Source organism: Rhea pennata, chromosome 3, assembly GCF_028389875.1.
Source record: "Rhea pennata isolate bPtePen1 chromosome 3, bPtePen1.pri, whole genome shotgun sequence".
In the NCBI taxonomy this organism is placed as follows: domain Eukaryota; kingdom Metazoa; phylum Chordata; class Aves; order Rheiformes; family Rheidae; genus Rhea; species Rhea pennata.
The window spans coordinates 3,035,856-3,059,235 of NC_084665.1; the positions used below are offsets into that span (position 1 = coordinate 3,035,856).

The 23,380-nt window shown below is 45.7% G+C and overlaps 1 pseudogene; it reads right to left on the minus strand.

The window, feature by feature from the left end:
• Nucleotides 1-1,636: 1,636 nt before the first annotated feature.
• Nucleotides 1,637-18,931, minus strand: LOC134138003 (DNA polymerase epsilon catalytic subunit A-like; annotated as a pseudogene).
• Nucleotides 18,932-23,380: the final 4,449 nt, after the last annotated feature.

The following is a 23,380-nucleotide window of genomic DNA, read 5'->3' on the forward strand; positions in this document are numbered from 1 at the left end:
TGTCCTATCTCCAGCTCATGGTTACACACAGAGTCAAAGGCTGCACGTGACCTTAAACCAAACAAGACTTTTCTGGAAGATGAGAAGTGTCACAACAAGAGGCTGGGTCTCAGATAGCAGAGGCAACCAAGCGTAACAAGAATTTAAGAAAATGCTTGGATTGTACCATCAACTTCTTCATGCTCGCATTGACTAAATCTGGGATTCAAGGCACAGTTGCCCAGGTCCTCAGCTGAGCTTGCCCCACACAGGGTCTACAAAGAAGTCCCAGATTTTCAATCATGTACGATCATTTGAGGACCTCATTTCCTTATAAAGCCCCTCTGAGCCTGAGGTTATGCAGTCCCACATGATCTTCAAGGAGGTAAAACTAAAGTAGGATTGAGGTTAGCTGTCCCTGAAGTTCAAGGTTCGACTGCAGGTATTGCAAACATGAGGCACAGGGCGCTGAATTTGCCTCTGTGAGGGCTTAAGAGTGGGCCTGCCTTGCTGCCTGGTACCTGCACAATCTGCCAGGGCGAGTCCAGGATGCTGCATGTTGTCCTGCACAGGTAGCTGCTCAGTCCTTTGGAGAGGGTATCACGGATTATGCCTCCGCCTGTCATCACTCCACCATCCTCCAGGCACCGCTTCTTCTGACGCTCCTGGTGCTGCCAAGCCTGCAGCTCCCATTTCTTCTTGTGGTAGTGCAGCCAGACCAGTTGTTCTTCCTAATCAGAGGGAGTACACATGAACAGGAACCATAGAAATTAGCACACATCTCCTATACACGAGGATCAAGCACCATAAAGCCAAGCCCTTCCACCTTCAGATCCTGATCATGTCACTGGCATAGCTGTGAAGTTGCCATTGGCCTGACTTTCTCTGCTAGTGGGACTCTCCCGGTAACATTTCCCTTTGCAGTTTTGAGTCATAGAAGCACAGAGGGTTTCAATAAACATGCAGCTTGCTACGCCCTGTTCCCTAGTTGGCTAGGCAGATGATCATACTCCTAGGATGTTTCCTGGATTCCTCCTGCCCAGCCTACTTCACTTACCTTAGTAGTGCCCATGGCAGGAGGTGTGCTCAGGATCTGTCGCCAGGACTGGCCAGATACTGGGACATCTGCTGGCTTTCCTCTGCCATAGGGACCCGCTTCCGTTTATTTGTGAGTGGAACCAATGGCTGAAGGGGCTTAGCAGCCCCCAAATCCTCTACATCTCCAATCTGGGAGCTGGGTGTTCCCCCCCTGGTGCTGGTTAGCAAGGACCTGAGAGAAATGACAGCAGGAAGATTTGGGTGCTGAGGCCACAGTATCAGCAAGAGATGCCCATCAGCGCAGCCAGCTCCTTTCTCTCACTCTTATTACCTGTCTCTTGCCTTCAGAAGTGAAGAGCTCATTAATTTTCTTTTGTTTGTACACATCATTCTTCTCTAGGAGTTTCTTGTGCAGCCAGTCGGGATGCTGGACCCGTGGGACAGGGTTCTTTACCCGAGGAATATTGTCAAATCACACATAAACAGTCCCCAGAGCCAATGCCCTCTGCCTTTCTTCCCATCACCACAGACCTGCAGCCCTCCTGCCCTTTCCCACCTCCATACCTGCTGCAGTGCTGCAGCAAGAGTGATGATTTTCTGGATGGTGCTGCCTAGTCTCTCAATATAGTAGTCCCAGTTCAGAATCTGGGCAAGACACACAATAGTAGACAGTGAAGGAGATGGAGTAGAAAGGTGTTGTGTAGAGAATTGGCTGGACGAGCATGAATATCAGACCGTGCAAATGAGCAACCCTGACTTGTTGATGTGGAGTAACCTTGGAGACACCTTGATGGGCAAGTAATGGGGGAGAAAGTATGAATGCTATGTAAAAACAGGATGACGAGATTAGCAAGACGGGACAGCAAATATGTGAATAGCCAATAACAGAGAGCTTTGCGGCGTGAACTATAGTAGTAAGCCAATTAGATATAGCCAGCAGGATGCTTGAGCGTGTGAACAGCTATGACAGTATATAAGCAGGCTAAGTTGCTGAAATAAACGGATCATATTGCTAGCTCATATTGAGTCGTCTTATGATTCCACAAGCCCGCCTCCAACAGTGTTGCTTTGGGTTCTGCTGGGTGATGCACGGACCAGCATTTGTCCTTGCTTGCAGCACTCTCCACAGCACTTCACTTTGTGAGAACAAGTAACTGCTGCCCACATAGTGCCTCCCGAGGGAGGAGCTGCAGGCTAGTGCTGGAGAATCTGTGCTGCTCCATAGGGGTGTTCAACTCACCGCCCGGATGCTGAAGTCCTGCAGTGAGGGGCTCTTCAGCCATTTCTGGAGGTAGTGCTTCCATACACTGGGCTCTGCTTGGAAGATGGCAAGTGAGATGGCCCTGGAGAAGACAGGGAAGCACCAACCAGGAGCAAGCTCACTGGCAGCACAGCACCCCATCTTCCCAGCCTGCACACACCTCTCTGGGCTTCTCCTCTCACCCCTCTGCTATGCCACCAAACAGCAGGCAATCGCACAACATTACTCACCACTACGGTCTCTTTTATGGTCTAAGCCAGTACACCAGCAATCACTTGGTCATGCCACATCAATTCACCCTGCCATTCCCTTCACATCCTCCCAAAAGTCCTGGCCCCTCAAGACAGGTTTACCTCTCTGTGACCGGAGACCCTTCTGCTTTCTTAGAAATGATAAACTGGCAGCTTAGCCCTGCATCCTTCACCATCTGGACTCCCAAGAATTCTGCCAGATGCTTGGCAGTGCTGATGCAAATGGATTTCTGCTCCCCGGAGTCTTCTAGCTTGTGAGACATGGAACGGTTCTCTGAGATCAGCTCAAACAGCTCTCAATCAGGTATGTTGGCAGCCTGAAAAAAGAAGCAAGGAAAAAAAACCACTATCAGGAACCTAATGATCAAATCTCGTTGCTATTATATACATAGAACATTTAAACTGATTGATATGGCTGTCTTTATGAGGAGTTTGTGAACAATCTCTGCTCCAGTTGCCAACACGACCTATGGAATACAGAGATCATGGACATGAGGTCTGCATCAGAACTTGTGCTGTGAATGCAATGCTTTGAAGTGATGTTGTATGGCAAACTCTCAGTGGGCCCAGCTCTGTAGTGCCAGATGCAAAATACAAAAGGGGAAGTGCTCCCAATAAACTCCCAAGTAGAGCAGTCGCTTCGGCTTCTCATCTCTCCTGCTCCCCGGTTTGAGGCTCTGTTTTCTGGCATTGTCTCTGCTCTTGCTCTTGCTGGTTATTTTAAAGTTAATCTCTTCTGGGCTCCTCAGAAAACATTCTGCAGGCAAATGGCTCTGCCATCCTCTGTCTCAATGAGTGGCTCTAGAGAAAGTCCTTGGTGGAAGAGGGCCACCAGGCTACCTCTGTGAAAGAGGTGACTGGAGGACAACGCTTATCCACAATTAAGCAGTAACAGCTGACAAAAGTGCTGTAATAACAGGCCTGGTGCTAAAAGACCCTAAAGAGCAGCCCTAGAGAATCAAAGAGGCAGAAATTACACACAAACAGCCATCAGAGGCACAACGGACCAACCATTCTCTTCAGACAAAGTCCATCCTCCCTACAGTGTCAGGGTAGCTTTGACATCTCTTTTCTGGCCCCAGCCTGGGAAGACAAACATGCAGGGGATGCATATCCTGCAAACCCTACACTCACCTTGCTCTACAGTATATCCAACCAGTAATCAGCCACCTTGGCTACAGAGGCAGAGACCTCCTCCAGTGTGGTGCCTTTCAGAAAGGCCTCAAATACAGAAGACTGGAATACCTTCACCAACTGCAGCTCTCCCCGTCGCCTCACCTCAAACCCTTTCAGTTCAGCCAAGGATCCATCTTCATTGAATACTGCATACCTAGGACATAGAGCTCGTGCAAAACCTGGTCTATGCCAAGGAACATATCTCCCAGGATGCTGCTTACTACCCTCCTGCCAAAGTACTTCTAGTACTGCCAAACCAGGCAGCCACCAGGTAAGTTAATCCAAGCTGTGGGGCTCTGTACTAGCATGATCTAGGCATATTTACACAGCTAGAGACAATAACATTATGAACTACTTCAACTCCAGCTGCAAAAGCACATCAGGCTCTGCCCCCAACTTGCTAATACTAACTGTCAAAATGTTCTTAAATGCACACAAATAAAGGGCAAAAAGTGAGAGTCAGGGTTAGAGGAGTATAGAAATGGAGCGAAATACTAGGAAAAGCCTTATACAGGAGAATGAAGTTTTGTTTGGAAAATAGGAGGGGATGCTGGCAAAATGGATTCAGAGGAAACTGGACATAGCTATTCAAACAACTATAACAACACACTGTCCTCTTTTTTTCTGTCGTGTTTCTTGGACTTCATATGCCTGCCAATTATTTGTATGGCTCAATACAACCATCACAGGAAGCTTCAGTGGAATAGAGGTGAGACTCAAGCGTACATTGCTTTGTCACCCCTCCTCCAGGCAGCCTTTTCTCCTCAGCTGGCAGTGGTACCTGCCAGCCAGCTCCACACTACTGCTCTTTCCACTTTGAGAGTGAGCAAGAAATAAGTGCACTTGCTGACACCCCAGAAATCACAGAAAAAATCAAGGGCCCCGGAGATAAGACTCCTATGAGCAGAGTTCATTCAGTGCTTGACATCATCTTGACTTCAGCGACAGACTCCTTGGCATGCAAAGGCACTCACAGTGGATGCTGCAGTTCATCCAACAGAGACATTCAAGCAGAAACAAACATAGTCCTGTAAGAACAGAGAGTGCTGGAGGACAGTGACAGTATTTTCTGCACCCAGACCCAGGTCTGTGGGCAGTCCTCTCATGATTGCTCGTGCTCGTATTTAAGGCTGCATGAGAAAATCAGTGAAGTCAAGTGCAATTGCTTTTCTTTAACATGATGGCAATGGCAAGATCCATTCCTTCCCCTAGATGGGGATTAAAGCGGAAACCTCTGGGAAAAGTGTTACTAGAGGTCTGTAAACTTGAGAGAGGGACAGACAGATTAGCGAATTTAAAGAGAAAAGATAGAAAGAAAAATCAAAGTTTGCCTGTGCATCTCAGAACCAAACAGGGAGACCGTGACTAGTCAGAAAGTTTGAGAAGTACTGTTTTACTGTTATCTTCAGAAATTTACTGTCAGAGTGTGTCAATTAAGACCAGGGCACAGCTGGATTCAAAGACTGATCTCATGCAAGGAACTTGCCATTTAAAGACAGCATGATCTCAGTGGTATGCAGCAACAAGCAAACCAAACATGCTGCCAGCTCCAGAGGACTGGTAACATGGGGTAAGGACTAACACACCTCAAATGTAGTCAAGGAAAAGGACCGTCAATCCCTTACCTTGGGGAAGTGGTGATTTTTCAGGCTTTGAACTCTTACCTTTTCTTCAGCTTCTTGCCCTCCTCCTTGGATGCTGGGAGGATCATGGCCAAGTATGGCCCATCCACTTCAAAGAAGATGCTGTTCTCTGAGCATGTGACATAGGTGAGAGAGGCTGGGCCCTCCAGCTCCTGGTACTCATCATTTGTGAAGCCTTCCGGCAGGCACAGCCCCAACAGAATAGCCTCACTCAACAGCTCGGCTGATTATACGAGCAGATAGCCCCCAGATACATCATCCTGTCTGAAGGGATCACTGACGGCCTTTGTTCCTTCCGGATGATGGGAAAGATCAATCCCTGCTCTCCTGAGGGAACAGACTTTATTCTCTGCTAAGATAGGGTAAGTTAGTCTGATTCCTTCTGACCAAGCAACTCTTTGGAAAGCTACAGAACAATTTAGCAGGTAGGACTCAAACATGGGACCTGAAGAAAAGTGCAGGAGACTCTAAAGTCGCTTCTTTTGGCTTATAGCCATAAATGTCTGAGCAAGCAGAGCATGGGACCTGCTCTTCTCTTGACTCCTGCTGCTTCTGGCAGTCTATGTACAGAAGCACACACCAACCCTGGTCTCTTACACTATACCCTCTCCGCTATACCAGAGTCTCTCCTTCCACTCAAATGCCAGTTTGAGGTATGGGCTGTAGAGGGCAGAGAGTAGCTGTGTAGCAAGCAAAGCTGTCAGCCCCAACATCCTGCTCATTACACAGGGGACCAGAGACAAAAGAGAGGCTGTCCTCTGGGCTGAAGCCAACTCCGAGAACAAAGATGCATACTCCACTGCCAGTAGAGCTACTCCATTCGCAAGAACTGCCTGATTGGCTTGCACGCCTACGGAAGGCTAAAACATTTTCTTCCCTTTCACTGTTTTTACCAGACTGTAGAGCTGGTTGGTACAGATGCCAGGCTCACCTTCACGAGGATGCTCAGCATGGCACCTGGGTAGGAGATTGTCACCTTGGGTTTCTTTGCATTGGTTGACTTGATGACAAAGTTTTCCGGGAACCTGTTGGGAAGGACACACCAAATCCCATCTGCATCCAGTTCTAGAGGTCTCCTAAAAATGGAAGAAAAAAAGTCACCATCAGGAAGAGATTGGAAAATATGCCAAAGAACTGTTCTCTGTCCACAATTCAGGCAGAGGCAGTGTCCTTTCTGCAAAGGAAGTCCTAGTCATACAACAGCAGTTGCATTAATAAGCCATGGCAATGTCAGAAATCTGAATCTCCAGAACAACAGAGCTTCCAGTGATTAATCCCACATCTGTCCCACTGCTCCTCTTCTCTGCCAGTCAAATTCTGCCCTTACCCATTTGCTCACACGACATACAGGAAAACCTTTCTTCCTCAGCTCAGCACATACTCACCCAATCTGCTCAATCAGCTCCCTAGCCTGTGTGATAATATTTGCTCCAGTGAAGCACACAATCCCAGCCATTTCCATGGAGTACCAGCGAGCTCTGTGAATGGAGGAGGGACAGTCAAAAGTATGCAGTGCTACCTCTTAAGTACAGCTGCGGGGAAGGGCATCAGGTCGTACAGAAAATAAAGTCTCAGGGCAAAAAAGACAATCACAACAGCCCTCAGGAGAGATCTTTTTCCTTTCCTTCCCTGTGATACTTCAGGAAACCGCACACCCTGAAGAATCACCTATATGCAAACCCTGCCATTCATTGCCAATGCTACAGGGCCTTGTTTAGCAAAAGTCCCTGCTAAGGGGACTAATAAATAAGAAGTCATTAGTAGGAACAAAAAAAAAAGTGTTACAGGGATCACCTATCATCCCCCTTGTACTTCGGAAGCAAGTTAAGAAGGTGAGAGCCTCCCTAGAACAGCTCTGGTTTACAAGGCTCCTTGCTGGAGGACTCCATCAATGACCGCAGGTGAGACTCACCCTTTACGCATGACATAGCCATAGAAAGAATCAAGGATACACTTGTGTGCCAGCTGCAGGGAGTCATAGAGGATTTCCATATTCTTACAGTGCTTCACTTCAGAGGCATCGCCTGTCTCCACAGCCGCAGACAGCTTTTTCTTTCACACCTGATGGCAAGAGGCAGAGTCAGGACAACCCTACGTTCCACTACAGGCAGCATCAATATACAGATATTCCCCCCACCTCAATCCTAATATGACATTGTGATCCTAGAACAGTATCAGTTATTAAGATAATTCTTCTTTCTTTCTGCTCTTCCTTCTGCATTTGAGGGGGAAGCATTGGGCATAGGCATTATGCTATATTAAGAAAGAGTCTTGCAGCATCAACTGTAACTCACAGCCATAGTTAGAATTACCTAATCCCAGCAGAACTGCCATCCTACATCAACTCTGTCACACCATGTATTGTGCTGGCAAGAACTAAATGCTTGCAGCAAGAGATTATATCGAGACTAACGGCAGAACCGTTTCAGCAGAAAAGGCCTCCCAGCCACCTCCGTGATTCATGACAGAACTAGCAATAACTGCAAAGCAAATGGCTCTTTATTAAACTCTTCCAGAGACAGAGTCCCAGGGTCTTGTCATTTCTTTCAATATATTAGGAATTACATTTCAGTCTCCTCCCTCTGCCACAAGACTCCAAACATTTGAGAACTAGAACATGCTGCTTCTTTCTCCTAGAATCAATCATTTTTTAACCTAAGATCAAGATTGTTTCTCTGCTTGTCTCATCCTTCTGTTTGAAAAGTACCCTACACTGAACACAAACCAGATCACAAAATAGTTGAGCTGAGGATTTTCTAAATCCAGTAAAAGCCAAAAAACCCCCAGCTGTTTTGTTTCCTAGTACTGAAAGTGATTGCATCAGAGAGCTAGGAACCACTGTGGCAGCAGCTGTTTAGGATTCAGCAGGGGAAAAACCTGCACTTGCACCAGAGCTGTCAGGAAAGCTAATATTTCTTATTGACCATATAGATTGAGCAAAATGATCCTTTAGGGTTCAAGTTTTCAGTGAGAGGTGAGGACCTTCTAGCTTTGGCAGCACAAATAAAACAGAAATTCAAGCCCAGCACCTTATGCAGCCCCTTGAACTCACAGCAACGGTCTCTGAAAGCTCGAACAGTGTCTACATAGAAAGAGTTCTCTCGCTGGCAGATGGTGGTGACACACTCCTCCACCTTGGTGACATGGATCTTCTCATAAGCCTTGCAGCAATCATCTAGTAAAGGGAATAAATAGAGAAAGCTTTCTCAGAGATCAGCGCCACACTATGGATGGGAAGGATGAACACAATGGCATCAGGGCAAACCACACAGATCCACAGATCTGAAGCTTTCAAGTCTGAGAAAAATTCCATCAATGCAAATAAACACCATACCTAGGAAAGCAAGGAAGCAGACTTGCTACACAGGCAAGGGGAGGAAGATACTAATAAGGGGAGAAACAGCACCTCCCTAAAGGGATGCAAAGGTGTGTGTGGGAAATAAATTGGCCATGATGGCTTATCCTCAAATTCAGGCTCTGCTCAGAGCCCCCACTAGCTAGATGCTTCTGCTGAGCAGTATCACTTTAGGAGCAAAAAGTGAAAGGTTATTGATGCATGTGTTTCACTGACATGCTTTAATTAGCGCTCATTAAAGAACAACAACAAAAGCAAACAAACAAAAACCACCTTTCATGTGTCTCAGCTCAAATACATGGCTCTCAGTGAGAAAAGAGAAACACTGAGACAAAAACCAGCACTTGCCTCCTCCTCAAAAAACATACAGGAATTGGTTGGGATCCTAGGGAAAAACTGTTGCAGCACAAAACTGAGAACAAATTCAGTCTGAGTCAGCATGAACTAAGTAGCTTCAGACCTGAGAGAGAAGTAATTAATGATGTGTTTATAGTCTAGGCAGCAAAAACCTGCTCCAGAGAATGGCATTTATCTTCACCTGCCAGTCGCTTCTTCTCATACTTGGCCTGTTCTTCACGGGAAAGCTCGTGGAATGCACAGGGCGCTCCATCTGGATACAGAGGAGGAAACTTCGCAGACTCCAGTCGTTGCTGGATGCGGTGAAACTCGCTGCAGCTTGCGGGCACTGCAAAGGAACAGCAACTAGGAGCTTTCCAGGGGAGGAACAGGAAGTGGTCTCTGTGTCTTCAGATCACACTGCAAGCTCTATCCATGCTGCCATGCAACAGGGAACTTGCAAAAGCAGACAGCAGATTTACACTTACTGAATTCTCCTCTCCACTGCCAAGTCATCCGGCACCAACAATTAGCACCTGGCTTGTTGAAGTCACAGGCAGCACACGTGGCCTCATCCACCATTGCTGAGGGCTGGACACAGGTCAGACACACTGATGTTAGAGAAAACAGACCTGTCTCCAGTGACATATGCCAGAATGAACAGATGTTGGGTAGCAGAAGAACACAAATGTGAACATCACAGAGTTCTCCTTTCTAGAAGCTTTTTAGAACACAAGTTACAGCAAAAACAATGACTATTCTTTGGAAGAAAGCCAGCTAAAGCTATTGCTCTACCTTGCACAGACCTTTCGGCTCTGTACACCTGGCAACTATAACAGCATGACTGGATTTCAAACCGAGCCTTATTTTATCCCCCTGTCCAGAGCAGAAAGTTTATTGTTTGCCATTAAGGGGAACAAATCGGAGGGACTACCTAGACCATCTGCAAGATAAAACAGAAGACTCCTTCCTGACTGGCCTGAGGTTACCCAGCTGCAACCTGTTTGTCAGAATGATGTTGGGGTACATGGCCCCGACATCTAAATGGTAGATAAGGGGGGCATTCAATTCCGTTAGGAACATCCTTCAAGGAATTCAGCTTCATTTTGATTTCATCACAAGCCTGCGGGGAGATGTAAAGAAGTAAAATTCAAACAAGAAGGAATTAATGATGCAGTCACATATGCACTATATTTGGTCCTTTACTTCCAACATGCACAGAGACACCTGCCACTGATTCTGGGGAACACAGGAAGAGTATGAAGAACTAAAGGAATAGGATTAAGAAGAGTGGCAGCTGTGAGTCTTCTTTAGCCACCACTGTTTAAGGTTTTCTTTTGGACCTCCAAGGTAGGTTTCATCTACACTGAAAATGTCTACAGATAAGTTTTTCCTGTCTCTCTCCATGGAGTATAAAATGAGTCTAAACAGGCATCTTTAACCTGTGTTGTCTCACCAGACATATTCTAGATGAGAAAAATCAGCCTTGCCTGCATCCTATGCCAGTTCTTTATTAATATGGGAAATAAGGCACAGATGTACATGCAGCAGAACTCAAAGTTGAAAAAAGTTGTTATACAATACCGACATATGTGCACAGGACCCAGGCTTGCTTAAAGAAATGTGCCACAACTCCATCCTCACAGTTCTGCTCTCCCTGGAAAGCCCAGTCATGCCTCTGACCCTACAGGCTGAGGCAGGACAACATACCTCCTGGAAGTTGGTGACTTGATCCAATGGCAAACCTTCTTCCTCTTCAACAGCATGCCGGAGCATCTTCTCCACATGCTGCACCAGGAAGTCAAAGGCAGCAGGATTCTGCAAGGATACAGGAATGATACTGAGACCTCTGCTAGCCCTGACACTCATCCTCACACTCTGCCCAAGGAAGGGTGTGTGTGTGTGTGTGTGACAGCTTCTTCAAGATCATCCATGCTCCAGCATAGCTTCGGGGATCTTTGAAAATGGACTCGCTACTTAGCAGAGCATGTCTCAGTATGGGTAGAGAGCAGTTCATCTCATCTGAAGGGTAGATGTCTGAAACAGGTCAGCTGAATGGCATCTTGAAATGCCCCTTCGTTCACTGATCAGCTCCGATGTGAGTAGGCAGAAAACATTGGTCAATTAGCTGGCCTGACCTCCATATCCAACTTGAGCTCTCTAGAACTGAAGGAGGGTGGCTTTCTGCTAAGAATCCTACAACTCACAAAAGTCTACACCACTGGCACTAGGGCCAAACACAAAGCAGAGAAGAGATGGTGGCTGCTCCCCTGCCCTTGGAGTTCTCCTGCAAAGGAGGCTATATAGGGCAGCTAACAAGAAGAGAAGATTGCATGTATGTTCCATAGCGCAACACTTATCAGGCAGGGCTGACCTAGCAGTCAGCTGCTCACACATCTCACTGCTCTAAGGGGCCAAGGATTTAGATTTAAGATCCTTCTAAATTCACAGTGCATGTTCCCTTAAGATCATTTACTAGATTAAGGCCACTAAAATAAACAGCACTGAGGTGTGGTGTATCACACAGCAAAGAGAGGAGTTGCCTCTAAAAACTTACAATCTAGACAGTAGCACTAACCAGAAACAGGTAAAAGAGGCCAAATGAAGAGGCCAAAAGAAGCTTGGCTTGAGTGGGAGAAGGTCAAAGATATAATCCTGATGAGACAAAAACAGAGCCATCTCTGCCAACAACCACCAGCTCAAAGAAAACCAAAACCTCCCCCCCAAAACCCCTCAACCAACCAATAAACAAACCCATACAAAAGCAATGAACCACTCTCCTTGCTGTAACACTGTCTTTACCCAATAGCCAGTCTGAGGTCATGAGGAGCAACTTCTCCAACCCTTCCCACCTAAACTCTAAGCAGGTTCATGCACTCAAGCCATAAATTAGGTATCAAAGTTTTATAATAGGTATTGCTATTGGTTATCCCCCAAAAGAACAGAGGATGGTAATTCCAGTTGGAGGGTTATTCCCTACTGCCATGTTCTCCAGAAAGAAGAGAAAGAGCATCATTGCATTACCATTTTAAAGCCTCTGTTGCAAAACCTTTGTTGTGTCCTTACCATTTTAAAGCGGCAAGGGATGTCACTGCAAAAAACCTCAGATTCCAGAGCTTCCACGTGGCCTCCTACATACGTCTCCGAGTCCAGCACATGGCCATCATCTGTAAGTTTGTTGAACTCCTGCTCCTGCTTGTTGCGGAAGATGATGTTGCTGTGATAGGCCTAAACCTTCAGCAATGCCTCACACAGTGTCCCAGAACCTTTTCTTAACACCTGTAAAAGACAGACATCAAAAACTGGACTTAGAAAGAAGCGCTGTAAAGGGTGCTGCTGGAATTAGGCTGGCCTTATCACCGCATCATTGAACTTAAATGTTTGATTTGGTGTCCAACATGATGTGTTTATTCAGGCAGCACTGAAGCCCAAGGCAAGAAGGAGCACAGTAAGGAAACAAAACCAACTCCTTCACTTAGGCTACCCATAACTGGTCTATGGGAAAACAGCTATGACTGCTATACTGCAGAAAGAAAGTGCATTTGGAGACTACTTTCCCTCCTTTCCTTGTGAAAAACTATCCAAACAGTAGAAATTAGTTCTATTGCCATTGTGTCACTGTTGCATGAAGGATGCAGCCCTTTTTGTCCAGAAAAGAAGTTGTTTCAGGCATGCACTCACCTCATCAGGCTCCATGGGAATGATGGTGCACAACGCGAAAATGAAAGGGTGCACATACATGTATATGAAGCAATAGGTAGCAACTGCATCAGACACTGAATAGGTGGCCAGAGTCTGTTGAGGAGAAAGACAAATCAATCCCAGTCATATTTAATACAGCAGTTAACACGTACAACGGGAAACAATGAAAGGTTAAAATCAGTAGGAAGATGCAAAAGGTATATTTCTGCATACAAACATCCCAGCATGTAAAGAGTTATCAGTTGGCTTAAGACTACATTCTGCTTTAACTCGAATTACCTAAGCCAGCTCCGAATTAGCAGAAATGGGGAAGATGAGCTCACTGCCACATATCTGCACAGATGCCACTCCTGAGTGGTCAGGAGGCCACTCTTGGCCTACAGAGATCTCCAGGGCTTCAGCAGAAACCTCATTGCTAGTGTCCATGAGACACCTTAAAGTACTGCTCCGTTGCAATGCCCCGAGTACTACTGTTTTGCAGGAGTGTAAATAACACAAATATACGGTGCAATGCCAATGCCAGAAACACATCAAAGAAATTATATTCTTCCCTAAGCTTAAGTTCTTTCAGGTGTCTGAAATTCAGCAAGATACACTGGCAACTTCTCAAAGACACTGCATTAACTTAAAGTATTTCATAAAGCTCTGACTCAAAGGTTCACTAATATTGCAGACGCCCAGAGATACAGCACAGGGTGGGAATACCTGAGGCTCCTCTGTAGCCGTCCGGCACATCTCTTCAGGGTCTAGCTCCACCGCATCATAACCCAGTTTTGCTTTTGCTGCTGCTTTCAGGTTGTGACTTCCCACTGGCAGGTAACTCTCTCTCTTCACCCACCTAGACAGAATAATGAAAATGCCAGTCTATGAAGAGACAGCCCTGCACTTCAGAAAGGGCTGGTACATACAAAAAAGATCTGGATTACTATAACAGGGAAAGGTGAGAGCAGAACATCCAAGTGCAGTGGAATAAGAAGCTGCACAGCTTTAGACAGTCTGCATATCTACCCATGTTCTTAAATCCTGACTTGTACAAATTCAGCTATTCAAACCATTTCTATTGCTCAGATTTTTCTCAACCCTCATACTTCAGAGACTTCAAAGATAAACATTTAAACACAGGAGGAGGTATCAGCAGGACTGCAAAGAGAGTTGTTTTCCAGAGTCTGGATGCTGGTCCAATGTGACAAAGCATTAAAGTCACAACTGCCAAGACAGACAGCCCTCTCCTGCACACACGCACACATGCATCCTTTCTTTTCCTCTCTGTGCTAGGCAGGCTGTTGGGTTAGAATATGGCCATGTGCCCACTACAACGGTTTGGTCTTATCCTGTCCTTTTAACTGCTATCCAGGACTGTTCTCAAACCCCCAATAACAGCCACCAGCAGATTGTATAAACAGAGTTAGTCATTCAGGCTAGTGTGGGCAAGACGTAACTTCTGTAGCTAATGGCACACAACGGAGTACCAAGTAGAAGCAGCACAGCCAAAGATGGGGGTGCTAGTCCTTTCCTAATAAGATGAAACACATGATAACAGTGCACAGAGATGGAAAAAGGACAGTATTCAAAAACATCAACTGTAGGCATTTTATACAAATTTAACAGATAAAGATGCAGTTATACAGTACAGAGGCAGCACTCGGTACCTCAGATAATCCATGTGGATGCATTTGGTGCTTTGTACTCTACCTGGCTGTCCTTCAGAAACCCAATCTCCTGATACATATTAATTCCATGAGCTGCTGCTCCTGCTTCCACAAAAGGCCTGAGGAGAAAGACAATGCAGGAGAGAAGAAACAAAGCAGTCCCTTTCCTCCACCTCATCCCCTCCCCAATGGTTTCAGAATTGCTTTCTTATAAGCTACTTAATGAGGAATTTTTCTTATGAAGTCTCCTGTGCTCCAGACCTTACCCGTGAGAGCTGGCCACAGTGAAAACTTCCTGTAGGGCAGAGCTACTGCATGAAGGAAACTGCTTGCTTACATCCTATACCAGGAGGCAGAACATTATGATCGAGTTTCCCTTGCTCCCCGAAGGCTTGGCTGCTCTCGTCTCCCTATTATTCTGCAGCTCTCTTTTGACACTTTGCCTGTTCTCCAGTTACTGAGGTCATCAGTGTACAAACATTGCCAAATCAACAACAATCTAGAAGTAGCTCAGCAATCCCAGGACCAACTGATGGGACTCTATAGAAGTTCATATTTCAAAGCCAATAAACACAGCTCTGCTCAGGAAAAAAAAAAAAAGTTCTGAATTCCACCTCCCCCTCTTCGACAGTCCTCTGCAGGCTGGGGACCCAAGACTCAGCCCAGCACTCTGGATAAAGAGCACATAATCAGGATGCAAACAGGTTCCCAAATTGGTTGGATAGTCTGCATAGATAAGAACGCATGTGGCCACTATGTGACCTCCAGACAAAGGACATACAGGCTGATATCCAGTCTCACCCCATGGCCTAGACAACATTTCCTTTTAGAAACCAGGTCAGTTTTCATTCCCGATCTTACCAGTCAAAGAAGTCTCCATTGTATGTGACAATGATAGTAGGTTTGGTCTCCTGGACATGTTCAAACCACCTCTGGATTAAATGAGCCTAGTATGCAACAGAGAATTAAAAAAAAACCAAAACAAAAAACATCTCCCCCACAAACACATACACTCAGCAACTTCACCTCCTGCAGGCAGGCACTGGACATAATACAATCGATGCAGTCCTTCCGCTCTGCTCTTGACCTAGCCTGTTTCATCATTACACCATGAAATGAAAGCATCACCAGCACTGCGACTGTCTGCTGTGCTCCCCAAAGATACAGTCTATTGGGTGATAAGCTCTCTTTGGCCTACAAGAGACCAAAGCAGATAAAAAGCAGCCTTATTTCCCAAACAGAACCTACTTACTTCATCTGGTTCATTAAAGACACAGAATGAACCCTCATACTCCGGCTTGGGAGCAAATCCAAAGTCTTCAATATCCTCGGAGACAATTTCCCTGTTTGTGATCAGATAGCCCTAGAAAGTTGACAAAGGAAGAGTTACTGAGGACTCAGATCCCTGCTACACCAGGGACACGTTCCTGAACAACCAGAACATACTGCCCAAAGGATGAAATAGTCTTCCATTGATGCGATAATCCTTGCACAGCTTGATAGGTAGAGCTTTCGTCAAGCGGGAGCGACTCTTTGGAGGTCAACTTCTGAACAATTGCTTACAATCAAGTAAGGATGCCAAAAGGGAGACAACTTGAGGACTACACTCTCCGAATTACTACTGCCCCTCAAAAGGGGCACCAGTAGCCTTAGCTGGGTTCTCCAACATACAAAACGAGGAAATCCTTATGTATCATTCAGACTTCAATTTTATTTCCACAGCCATTACATATAGACCAAGCAACTAGTAACAAAGTAAGCCAGGAATGAGATGGCCAAAGGTGACATGCTCGTTTGCTGTCTAGCATTTTGCTCCGAAGCAGGAAGAAAAGAACTGTTGTTCCATTACCTGCCCATCAATCATGTAGGAGATCATCATGATCTGGCCTGTCTTTGCATCAGGAAACTTCAGAGGGAGTTTGGTAGTTTCAATGTCAAAGGCGAGAACAACCGGATCCTGAATATGACCAAATACATTAAACTCAAATCAGCGTTAGAATATGATTTAACGAGCATTTCTCATTAGATTTACTAGGCTCAATGCTAGCACAGTCAGTCAGTCATACCTTCCTTGGTAATCATTTTACAATGTGCCTTATTAATCCAAAGCAAAATCACCACCCAAGCCCACAAGCAAAATTTGCTCCATGAACACTGTGATATAATTCCAGGTATGCACTGGAAAGTAATGCCATTGCACTGCTCAAAGTGAGCTGCTAGCAGAAAACAAACGAGCCATGAAGAGGCACAGACTGACTCCTGCCTGACAAATGCTCACCGGTCGCTCTACAAGGTCATCTCGGCGGGTGATTTCAGGAGGGTAAGTGCTGCCCCGGTATCGCACGTTGTACCAATGAGCCTATCACAGCAAGGGAGAACTGCAGGAAGCGCGTAATGGGAGACCTGCTCCTGGTGATACTTTTGTTCACATGCTGGGGACAGAACTGAATTACAATGAATTCTTGAGGAGGAAAGACTGTAGTTATGCAGTAGACTATTTAACTTTCCTGTGTGTCAGTAACTGAAAAAAAAAAGAAAAAAAGAAAAAAAAAAGAAAGCCCACCAGTAACGGACTAGATTTCACACATTAACTCGTTGTCATGGACGCCTTTACGCAGGTGCTGGAAAGAAAATTGCCAGTATGCCTGCACTTCAAGAATACAGTAGCACAAAATGAACGCCTTAAGCTCCTCCTAGCTTCCATATTCCTTACTTACCACATGGATCTTCAGGTCAACAGACAGGCGAATATGGTAGGGTACATCATACTCCCGCATATCCACAATGTTGTCCATTTGGTTGGCAACCCTTTTTGAGGGTCCTTCATCATCTGTGGTCAGGCTGCCTTCAGCAAGAGCACTACGGGGAGCAGAGGAAACCAACCAATTTACGTAAATATGTTTATACACATCTCAGACCTAGCAGGCTTGACTGTAGGAGACAATGTAGCAACAGTGGTACCCATTGATAACCAAACAGCAAAATTCATTAACAGGAGAGAACAGAATAACAAAAGCTTCTCTTTAATGCAACAACCCCCTTCGAGAAAGAGAGTCATCAGGATTGACAGCACGTGAAGAAATGTTGCGCAGGCAAAAAACACTTATTACCTCTATGCCTTTATAATAAAGGTTTCTTATGGCATTGGATTTATAAAGCATAACAACGAGTTTAAGAATAGTTGGGCGCCCCAGGAATCACCTGGAACAAAAAATGTACACCTCTCAGTTGGGCAGGGAGTGCTCACTTCACTAGATTCCTCTTCCTTTGAAATGGTTCAACTGAAATCAGACATCAGGTGTAGGAAACCAAAGAGAAGATTGGAATTCTCATTTGTACTTTTTAGTCTGTGTGACTAGGGGAATCCTAGCAAGCCCATGCACCAACCTTCCTAAGGAGACCTCTTACCTTGACAGCATAGATGTATAGACATTGCTCGCTTGGTCTCGCTCTCTGTTCTTCCTCACAGTGGGAGAGATCTCTTTCTGCACCTTCACCAAGTCATCCACTGTGTGGAAGGATAACTTAATGTAGTTCCGCTTAAGACCCACCAAGTGATTTGTCTACAAAGCAACAAGACAGTGCCAGCTAAGAGTGGAAAAGAGTAATGAGGGAAAGGGGAAGACTGCTAACAGTAACAAAGCGTTGGGAAGGCAAATTATACTGACACACATGGAAGAACCGGCCAAAGAAGAGGTAGTAATTGGATGGAAAGACAAGGAGTGAGAAGAGATGCTAGCAAGCATGTAAGCCAGCGAAGAACATAAAAGCTATGCCGGTTCACATCAAGGGCCATCTTGACCTGTTGTCTGTTTCCAAGTGCAATCATCAGTACACACCCAAGAAAGAGTAAATGTATAATATTTCCCTCTGCCACAACACTCTTAATCTCCAACCATTGCTAGCTCAGGAAATTTCTTGAGCATCCTGTGAAAAAGGCTATGTGCTGGAGCAGAATATATATTTTATTTACTATTACTATAATAAGCAATTACTATCAATAAGCAATAATTAGCCTATTTATGATATGCAATGCAAACAGTGCTTGAAGATAGGGAGGTTGGACTAGATGATCTCCACAGGTCCCTTCCAACCTTACTGATTCTGTGATTCCATGATTTTATGATTCTATAAAAGTGCAGGGCACGATAGTGGCTGAGGAGTTCATGCTACGCTGGAAAGAAACCAACCAAGCAACCCTTCCAAGGACTGTCCCACTGCTGGCAGTGAGGACACTGGCCAAAGCAGAGCCATCACCATGGGACTCGGCACCACAAGTGCTGTGGATGTGTGGACTGGCAAGGCCCAGGTGAGTCTGTCCGAGCGAGGAAAGGCTACCAAGTTCTAGTTTCAACAGCAAATGATGAAAAAGGTCAGCTGGATGAGGTGCAGACTAAAGCACCAACTGTCAGTTCAGATAAAGGCTGGTTATAGGTAGGGGTGTTGTCAGTGAGCACATCTGCAGATGGGTAGGCCACACATGGTACAGGCCGCTCGCTGTCTTCCCTGCCCAAGCACTGGTGACTGCTGAAGGGGGACATCTTGTGAGCAGGACACCACTGAACTGGTGAAAATAAAAGTACCCTGTTGGAAGAAGCAGACCAATCCCTGAGCAGTTTGCATGACCTGGTCCTGTTGAAGAGTTGCTCCATGACAGTAACCCTCAGGGTGACAAATCACCCTCAGCAACCAGTCACTTCTATCCCCTACTTCAGGGGAAGAAAGCGTGTGGGTGTACCTACTTTCACATCCACACCTCTGCTATCTGTGTATGCTTTCCAAAAATAGTGTTCTGGGCAGTACTAAAGCCCCCTTGACCTGCTCCAAGCTCCCCAAGCGGTATGACATGGCTTTGGGGGGCTGTCAATGGACCCTGTTGCCAGCACCTGGTTCTGCCAACTGTGTTTGGACCCTATGAGACTATGTCTGTTGGTGAGGATGTGAGTACTGTGGCGTCCACTTTGGCTCCCGGCTCATCCCCTCACACCATGGAGCTGCCCTGCTCATCTGCTCCCTGACCTCATGGGCTGAGTGTTTTAAACTGCAGCAAAATTTTGCTTCACACAGGATTAACCTCTTCAAATGCCAGTGATCTAGTTGTGGAGTTTCCCATCCCTGAGAACATTTGCTCTTGCCTGAACTCCCCTTTCCTGTTATATCTTCCTTTCCCTGAGTAAAGGAGAAGTTTGAGTTTGCCCTTCTCTAATAAACCCCAGGGAAATAGATTTCTCCTTGTGTACAATAGTCTGGGCTGAACCATTGCCTTGATAGAGCAGCCCTTCCCAATAGCATCACTGAGATGAAAAGAGAGGAAAACGCTTCCATAAATGACTGTAGAAAGGGTAATGAAAGGGATCTGCTGGGTCTGTCTAGGGAGGAGATGGGAGCCCTGGCTGCAGACCCACGGTCAAACATGGCAGAAGATGCGAAAGTGGCTTGCTCACATAGCTTCCTGTTAAAGCAGGAAGAATGTTAGTATTGCTGATAGCTGAGAAAAGACGCTTTGGCAAAAAAAGCAGATTACTTGCAAACTAGTTGTTAATCGTTTGCCTGATCAATCAAAACATCTGCACACAGGAGAACTAAAATAAATAGAGTAGGAAGAATGGTGCCAAGTCTCTTTCTTCTAACCCCAGACAAAGATCTTCAGGAGAATGAAGTTACTGAGTCCCTGAAGTTCTCTGCTGGCCCCTCCTGGGCTTCCTCCAGCTGAGCTAGAAATCTTTGCATGTATGCATCTTGCTGAGAGTGTTTGGACACACCGCTGCTCTATGGCGCACCCTAAACTGATCCTGTGGGCATGCTGAGGAGAGTTCCTCTCATTTGACTTTGGCCAACTTAGTAGGATCTCACTGTTCAAACAGCAAATAAGAGTGAGAGAGAGAAAAAAAAGGAAACTCTCAGCACAGGATGCATTCGACTTCTCATAGCACAAATCAGCCTGCAATGAGCTGGAATTAGAAGGGGACATATCTGCCCTCTGAGAGCAAGGGAATGTATTTTCATGGCACTCAGGCAAAACTGAAAGGAGAAAGAATTTCAGAATATGCTGCTTTTCCATAGGAGAAAAATGAAGTTTATGCGCCAACCTGCAACACACTAGTCTGACCTGCAGATATTCTGCAGTGACAGCTCTCTAGCTGATACGAGTGGTTCCTGTTCCAGCTCTAGATATATAATGTTCAATATTCTTCCTCTCCATAACCTCTGAGAATCCCAATTTCTCTCCTCAGCCTGGAATCGCACCGGTCAGATTAGGATTATCTTTGTCTCTCACATCCCCTGTGTGACCTTTGTGTGACATAGGACAGTCAGGATTTTTATTTAGTGATGCTCTTCTAAGATGTCTAGGAAAATTAGAGTTAAAACTTTTTTTTCTGTAAAATCACCCTCTGTTACTGGCAAAAGGGCTAAAATGTGTGGGGAATATAGATGAAATAATCTCTGCAGCTTCTGCAGACGCTGTATAGATAGTCTACACCAAGTAACTGAAGGAAGTGTGCCAAAGACAATAAATAGGTTTCTCGAGAAGCTATGGAGAATTAAGGATCAATTAGCAATTAAAAGTCTGGAAGAGGAACAGAACTCTTCCCAGGCAGGTTACCGATGTCAACTAGAAAAGCTAGTGAGGATCATGCAAGGTGCACGTGGTGCGGCTCTACCTGCTACAAGAGTAAATCAACTACTTCAGTTATCCAAGCTAGGACAGCTCTGTGAACAAGATGTTATAAAACTACAGCCAGAAACAACACATTAATGATTGAGTCATTTAGTAATCTCCTTCCTTAACAACAGCTGGTATTCTGAAAAGGGGAAGAAAGAAAGACTGCAGGAGAAAATTCTACGTATGTGAAGTAAAAAGTCAATTCTTTATGGTTTTGTATGTGAAAATAGCAGCCAGGGAGTCAGCCCGCTGTTGCCATAGCCAGGCAAGTCAAAGCAGTTTGAGTCAGGTCCTGAGCCCGATTAGCCAAGTGCTAGGGCACAGAGAGTCACACTGCACACGTTGGTCATTAACTAAATCTGTTAACTAGTTAAATGAATGTGTTAAACCAATCTAAATTTGTTAAACTAGTTAAATGAATACATCTGGCTTGGAGAAATATTGCAATCAGCTAACATATATTTTTGAGCAGTTGCAGTATGAATTGCAGCCCCAGGAGTTGCCGGGCAGTGAAATACAACCACATTTTTGACAAGTAGGCTAGAACTACTTTGCAGCTTAAATATGCGAAGGAGAATCAATGAGCATTTTTATTCCTTGCTCCTAGAAGAGTAGTGGTGAAAAAAACAATTTGCCCTTTCGTTCAACTTCAGCTTAAATTATAACACTGGAAGCACTGTGTTGTCTGATGCCCCCTCAAAGTCCTATTTCCTTCACCTCCACTCATCATAAGATGAGCACTGGCAAATATTCATAGCAAAGACTGAGGCAACATGTTAGTTAAACACAGACAGCTGAAAAGAGCAAAGATCTCCTAAGGTCACAGTGTGGCTTCCACTGCTTGTAAGCACAAGCGTATGGTGGCCTCCTGCTCAGAGAGAAAGCAAATGCTACTTTCCACCCTCACAGCATTTGATATCTAAGTGATGCTCATCCTAGCCATTCTGCTGCAGCAAGAGGTCCTTAGAAAGCCTTTCTTGGTCATCTTCGTCTCTATTGTGCTACTTTGCATGCACCCTGCAAAGAGCTTATATAGCCTGTAGGTGGACAACAACGTGCTGCCCCTGCTTGCTGCATGTTGTTCTGCTCCCCAGACAAAGACGGGATGCGATGGTCTCGGGAGTGTTATTCCCAGGGGCTGTCCAATGGGTTCAGCCTATCTAGAGCACTTGCTGTAGGAGAAGTTTACCCATGTCTTGCATCTGGATGTGGTGTATGTGTTCAGAAAGGGACCTCAAGTCCTGCAGGCTCCCGACAGAGTCAGGGTAGAGCCTTCTATCCCACCGCTCCCAGTTTAGCCTGCCCTGATCTCATTCCTCTTTGTAAGCTTGCCCGGTGTGGGGTAGGGAGTCGTCTGTCTTGTCCTGAAGTGTTTATGATCCCTCAGCAAGGTCTCTGCTGGGTATGAAAGAGGTTGTGCAGCTCCCAGCAATTTTAACAGGCCTGGGGTATCTGGAGCTGCCACTTCACTGATTTTTGTTCCAGGCACATGGACTGGAGATTTTTCTTCCCTGAAGTGTGTTGTTCATGCCTATGTAAGCTCTGATGCCCTATCTCCCCAGCTGCTGCCATTTTTCAGGCATTCTTTCTGCAATTCCTGTTAAAAAATCCGACATTTTTCCTGCTCCTTGCTCCACTAGTATTAAAATTTTTTGCCCTGTGGTTGTCTGATGTAAATAAAACTGTCACATGTGGCAGATACTGTTCATCAGCCTCCTCCTTAGGTGACAGCCTTCTCCAACTACCTGTCAGTCTCTCAGACACACAACCCAATCCTGTTCTGCAGTGGTCTTGGCTGAATAAAGAGCCCATTTCCTTGGTTAATAACACAAGACAAGTGGAAGCTCGAATTAAAGGCCCATCTCCTCCTGGAACTCATTTCCTGAAACAGGCAGTGGAAGAACCAGGATGCAAGGCCTGTGTGGCAGTGGTGGTAGCAGCACTTTGGTTCAGCCAGGACTGCAGATCCCTCACTCCTTGGGCTGTCCTATTAGTCCACAGAGCACATCTGCTTCCAGAAACTCATCTCTCCCATCTACCTCTTCTGGGCACTCTCTCACCTTCTCCAGACTCCCTGTTCCCAGGTCATGATTTGACACAGCCCATCCTAAAACCTCAAGAAACACACAGTTAAAGCATAGCAACCATGTTTTGGTCCCCCTGGGCATCCTTACGCAATGGGTCTCTGTCACTCTCCTGTGGGCTCATTTCATGGTCCATCTCAGGCAGCTGGTGATCAGCTCATCTGATACAAAGTTCGTCACAGCACCTGAGCTGTGAGTGATGTATGGCAACCCCACACCAGAAATGATAGTGCTTGGACAGT